This window comes from Arachis ipaensis, chromosome B08 (assembly GCF_000816755.2).
Source record: "Arachis ipaensis cultivar K30076 chromosome B08, Araip1.1, whole genome shotgun sequence".
Taxonomy (NCBI): Eukaryota; Viridiplantae; Streptophyta; class Magnoliopsida; order Fabales; family Fabaceae; genus Arachis; species Arachis ipaensis.
The window spans coordinates 31610309-31617069 of record NC_029792.2 but is presented as its reverse complement, the minus strand read 5'-3'; the positions used below and the strand labels follow the sequence as shown (position 1 = coordinate 31617069).

Genomic DNA, 6761 nt, shown 5'->3' with positions numbered 1-6761 from the left:
GAATATATCCTTTACTCTTTACAGAAATTAGAGATCAATAAATTTTTATTTGAATAAAAAATGCTAATTTATATAGTTTAATTATTTTAAAGCTTTATATTCGTTAATTATTCTTTTGATGCGTTCTTTTCTTTTAATTAATTATTTATTCAATATGGAGATGTAAAATAAAGAAGCCTCTTTAATTAATAATTAACTGACCATAAAGTGCCAGCTGTCTCGTTAACCATGATATTGTAATATTGAATAACATTTTTTTATTTTGTTGATAACTACATATAATAATTAATACAATAATACATTTACCCTGATTAATTATTAATTAATCACGGATAGTGGTAGCTCTCGTCAGAGATTAGGCGCCTTACGTAAGCATCATGACGTCACTCGAAGCATATTCTTTCTAGATCCGTTCGTTGGAGCCCTCAAAACTTAGGCTTCCAGCATTTTCACCTGTCCAAATTTGTCTCGACATTCGAAATTAAGAAAATAAGATATTAAAATTTATTAATAAGGAGATATAATAAATAATTTTTATAAAGTAAATATTCTAACAAAGATTTTATAATTATTTTTATATAAAAATATTCTTTTTATTTAAAATAAATTATTATAATTTTTGGGGTTTTTATTTAAATGAAATAATTTTTCAATAAAAATTAGATTGGTTTCACCATTTTAATTAATCCTTTTAGTTTGGTAGGAAAAATACTTACTATTTTAACTAACATCATATTTATTATTATTGTACATATTTAATTAAGAATGAATGATCAAACTCATTTTTAAAAGATTATTCGTTTCACAAATTAATTTTTAAAAAATATTTTAATTAAATTCATCTTTTAAAGATTTTAAATTGATTATATTAATATTTTGGTCACTCTTTATATTGATAGTATCATAATTTATTAATATAATATATTAAGTAACACCACAACTAGAAAATGGATTAATACAGACAGATTTACAAATAGATTTAGTCTTTATTACAGACAGATTTTTGGTTACCGACAGATTTTGTCCCTCTATAAAAGTCCCGTCGGAAATTATTTACCGACAGATTTTTTTCCGTCAGAAAATTACAGACGGATTTTTACCAGTTGACAAACTTTCCGACGGATTTTTTGTCTGTAATTACAGACGGATTTTCCGACGAATTTTTCGTCTGTAATTTGAACATTGGAAAATCATCTCACACTATGATTACAGACAGAAAATCCGTCTGTAAATCCGTCGGTAGAGTAAAATAAAAAAATTTTTAAATTTTTTTATTGCAAAATGAATACTTTAGGTTTATTTTTTAAATTTCCTCCATCAAACACACTGTAAATTGAAAAAAAAAAAAAGAGGCCAAAAATCATATAGATAAACATAATATTCATTACATGATACCTATAAAATTGGATGTTATTTTCAACATTATTGGCCAATATCTCACTATCTCAATAAAAAGATACCCAAAAAAATAAATCATTGACAAAACTATAACTATTTACATTACTCATTGACACTACTAGTTCCTTCATTTTTAACAATTTAAACAAACAAGATTTTATATTGATCCTATTCCTTTTAGATTGCATGATGGTGACTTGCTCAGAGCCATTGACAAATACACCTCCTGTATCTCCTTGTGGTTGTGTGGCCACTTCAAGTTAAACTCCACATCAGCATTGCAATATACAAGTTCTTCCCTTTGGTTTTCAAGCTAGTTGAGGAAATTGCAGTCGGTCTTTTGTTGAGTCGCAACCAGGTTCGCATTGTTGGAGCTAATGCAGCAAATCATCAACTAGAGAAAACCACTGTTTTCTTAAATTTGGTGCCTCAAGGAGTTAAGTTTGATGATACAACAACATTCTTGATATACAAGAAATTCTGACACAAAGAAATTCTCACTGATGCTTCCCTTTTTGGCACAAGAAATTCTGGCACAAAGAGTCAATATTATTAACGCAGAGAGAGTATTATTAACGCATCCGAATCTTAGTGATTAAATTAATGTGTTATGTACCTCCTCCAAAGGCTATATCAATTGATAGAATTCCCACATGCTGCACAAAAGGTTTATAATCTGATCCTCCACCACCTAATCTTCCAATCTTTCCATGTAAAGAAATAGTTCATGATTATATATAGATGTTCAAGTTATGCTACTATTTTAAAGTTCAATCAATCACATACTGATCACTGGCCAATTTGTTGAAACTAAAAGCATAGTAAATTGCATGCTTCTACTTTACCAATTTTTTGACAGTTGCAATATGCTTACCAAAGGAGAGATGCCAGAACTAGTCCAAGCTTCATAAATGCTCTGTGATGAGTTATCTGGGTCTGTGACCTAAATAAGAGTCAATATTTAACAATAGTTCCAGGTGCAGATTTCTGCAGATCAGTGGCTCCAATTAGTTTTTGGCCATAAGTTATGACTCCTTCTCCTTCCCAAACCTGTTTCATGAATTCAAGGGAAAATCATATTAGTCTAGAAACAATAACAGGGCCAGAGCTTATATGACAGAGCTTAATTGAAGATGGTGACAGGATAATTTTAACTAACTAAAAATGTAGTCTCATTATACGACCTTAGAACAGTAACCACAGCCAAATCAACGATCATCAACGACTCCAGGAGCCTCCAATTTTCTAGATTCAGGCCAAATCAAATGCATAATTTTCACTACTCAGCAACAATTCAGCAAAGCTAGCAGCAGAAAATTCAATAATCACATATCTCCAATTTTAGAATTCAGATTCAGAATATAAAATTGCAACATTAGAGTCTACAACAGCAAAAGCTTCAAAATCAGCAAGGAATCCAAAACTTACAGAAGAAGTTCACATCAAAGGAGAAGAAGGAGACTCATCAGATTTCAATTTTACATTTTAACCTCAACAACAAACAAAATCAACAGAGCTGGCAGATCGAGCAATAATTCAGCATTCATCTTTGTCTATTTATGTAGAAAACAAAGAAGAAGTAACAGATTTGGCTAAAGAAGAAGAATTAGCTTTCAATTTTGAATTCCAACCAGTATAATCAAGAGCAATTTCAGTTCAAGTAGGATTCCAAAATTCAATTCCAAAACTGCAATCAAAATTAGCTCTCATTCCAGAACACACAAGAGAAGAACACCTGGATCTAGTGATCTACATTTGGCGCATTTGGAGGAAACGGTTCGGGCCGAGCTGAGGAGGAAGTTGCCATCCAGGGCGGCGGAGTAGCAGCGAAGGGGTTGAATAATGTATTACATCAATTTCCTAAACCTGCAAAATTTAGACCAACAATTGATAACTAAAAAAAGTTCTGAATAGGAAACGAAAAGACAGCACGATTTAAGGCAATAAATAGCTCTTACCATTCAAAAGACAAGTTTTCTCCCCGGTATCCTTGTACTGACGGAGGCATTAGTTTAGACGGAAAAGATAAGGCAAGACAAGCACTAAAAGGATTGCAACAGAGTGACTGCCACACACAGATGAAGATTATATACATCGATTACAAGTACAACATGAAAATGAAGATGAAGATGAAGATGAAGATGAAAACTAAAATGAATTAGTGTATTAATCAAGTCCTATTCAGAGGATTCACATACTCATTAAGAATTGAACAAATGTTGTGCCTTGTGTGGCAAAAGAGATCAATGTTATCCTGCAACTGTTTATCAAAGAACACTATCATTATTGCAGCATGGATTCAGAAAACAACATTATATACATCACATGAGAATGTAAACAAAAGTCACATGAAAAGAAAATAAATCCAAAAGCATAAAACCACTTGCAGAGTCCGACTATAGTGTCCTTCGTAACACCCACAAGTTCTTAATAGCAGCCTGCTCCCTGGTCAAGCAAAAGAAGAGGTTTGGATTTCATATCAGGAAAACATAAATATTAAATAAATCAAATAAACCAAATATTAAATATCTGCATATCTAAATTTGTATCCTGTAATAGTAAAGGCTTAGAGAGGTACCTTCTCAGCGCAATGCCTTCAAACTCATTTAGCAAAGGCTTAGAGAGGTATCTTTTATTTTCACAAAATTCTAAAAATAGAAAATACTGAAAATAAAAACACAAACCAAACACACCTAATTTTCTTTGCAGGGAACAGAAAAATAGTGATCATCAATCCTATATAAAGAAAAAGGTGGTGCTACTTGATACATCATGAGTCTAAAAGGAAGTTAAAAACAGAATATCAGTATGAGTTAACTTACTAGCGTCCTTTCTGGCTCCAACACACTATTCAGTCTCTTAAGTACACTATCATCAGTCAAAGATATCTCATCAACAAGAAAGAGATCACCCCTTCTCATTGTTTTTACAAGGGGACCATCATGCCATTCAAATATGCTCTGCCACTTCTTGTGCAAGACATCGAGCTCAAACTTTAACTGCTCAAAAGCACAAAGATCATCCCTGCTTACATCAGGAATCTGAATTTGACCTTCTTTATAGCCATTAAGCATATCAAGGGTTGAGGCAGCTTGCTCTATGTTAGAAGAAACTAACTATAGAAGAAAACAAGAAATCAGTATTTATGCTACAAATGACTTGGATTAAGAAAAATGGGTACAGAAAATAAAATAATTGCAGAAAACAATGTGAATACAGCAAAACTAGGTCTCAGGTCTCTTACTACATAATTAAAACAAAACTTTGAAATTTATCATCTGAGCCAAGTGGTTAACAATAACAGAAAAATAGCACTCACGGGCTCTTCAGGAAAGTATCTAAATCCCTCTAGCTTCTTCAGTTGTTCAACGATCTCTTTATAGTTAGAAATCAGTCTAGATCTCTCTCTTAGAGGACGGAACCCTTGGAAGACATCATTCTAGTTAGCACCACAGCTAATAATAGTATTTGAGCTCAAGTGTCCTAAAAACTAAATAAATTGAAGGGGGAAAAGATGTACCCCAATGAAGTCAGATGTTTCTGTATGCTTGACAGTTCAAAATATGTAACTTCAATTGCAAATAGGCACTTAGTAACTGGCATACAATAGTCTTTCCTCCACCCGTTTCACCAACAAGCAATACAGGTTCACGTAATTGAAAGCAGCGCTCCACAAGGAAGAACAACTTCTGCATGTTTTTGGCCAAGAATACACTGCACATTGAAAAAACCTCACATATTCTTTACTCTCTAATATATATTAAAACATTACAAGCAATAAATTACCAGCATCTGGGGAACAAAACTACTTTGGCCAAAGGGGAACAAATTCACCATTCATGGGACACACACAGTCAAATAATCAAATAAGTGAAATGAAAATTCTGCTAATACTTCGAATGCAAAACTATCGAGAAGAAGTATTACCAGAGAAGAAGCCATTAACTGAATTAAATTTTTGTTCTAGACATTTCACAGCTATTCACAGCAATCCAGATTAACAATTTAAACATTTCACAGCTATTCAAAATCAAAACCTAATCTAATCCTATTTTAACAACCTAAAAATCTACTAATCAGAAAACAAATCTAACTAAACTAATTACTAAAATCAAACTAACCAAAACCTGGAAGCAGAGACAATCAAAACAGGGCAGAGGGAAAGAAGGATGCCCAGGTTTATACGGTTCGCACAGGGGGAAAGAGAGAGGTGGAACCGCGGCTGACGGTGGAACCGATTTTGGCCGCCACGAAGCTAGGGCTTGCGCGAAGGTAGTCGCGGCATTGACTGGAGGAGATGATGGCTGTAGCGCTGAGAAGATATGCGAGCCAGAACTGAGGGGATAAAAGGAGAGAGAGAGGCGCGGCGGTGGTGGAGCTTAAGCTTGCTTTGTTCTGCGAACGAAAAAGAACGAGAGAAACAGGGGCTGTGTTCTACTGGTTCAGTGTTTAAAGAAGAGGAGAAGAAGGAGAAGGTAGTTGCGGCGATTAGGGTGGCCGGCGGTGGCGCTGTGGGTGAGGAAAGGAGAAGAAGAAGCTCGTCGGCGGTGGCGCTATGGGGAATGCTAGGTTTGATTTGTGTGCTGCGAATGAATGGAGCTCGAGCATAAAGTTAACCCCAACAATCATAAACCTAAAATATCACCATTTTCGACGAAAAATTTTAAATTACAGACAGATTTTCTGTCTGTAATAATTTAATAAAACGCAGCGTTTTATCCATTTAATTACAGACGAATTTTTCGTCTGTAATTATTTTTCACGGAAAAAAAATTAATTTTTCCGACGGAATTATTGACGGATTCTCTTTTCCGTCTGTAATTTATGCTAATTCATTTTTTTGTTTTCCGACAAAAAATTCCTCTAAAATTCTATCTGTATTTCCGTGGGATAAAATCTGTCGGAAATATCCGTCTCTAATAGTGACCGTAACATATGCATGACGGTCATAATTGACGACTAACATGATAAATTTACGAAATTAGTTCAAATTAATTTCAAATCAAGGGTTTAAATACCTCAAAGTCTCCTTTAATCTGGAATCATAAACGAATTTAATTATTTACTGTTTAATTAATAAAAAAATAGATTAAAATATACGTTCATGCAGCCCAAGTTGGTGGTGGTAAAAGACGGAGATCCCACCCTTTGAATTGCAGAGGAGGCAAGTTTATGAGTCAACTTATTAATCACTCAGGTGATGATAGCAGGGTCAGATAACTTCATTGGCTTTATTTGCTTATAAATGAAGATCTTATGCTCACGATACTCAAATCTTTCACTAAGTCTCTCTTTTTGAGTGACATTTCACTAAAGTGCTCCAAGCATAAGGTAATCATATCTCAATTGCAAATTATAGCTTG

General features: G+C 33.7%; 1 long non-coding RNA gene across 1 annotated transcript; it reads right to left on the bottom strand.

Annotated features, from left to right (window-relative positions):
* LOC110265845 lies at positions 1537 to 3050 on the bottom strand. Its single transcript, XR_002352283.1, has 2 exons — positions 2827 to 3050; positions 1537 to 2701 (listed from the first exon to the last, which is right to left on the bottom strand). It is a non-coding gene; the product is annotated as an uncharacterized LOC110265845 (long non-coding RNA).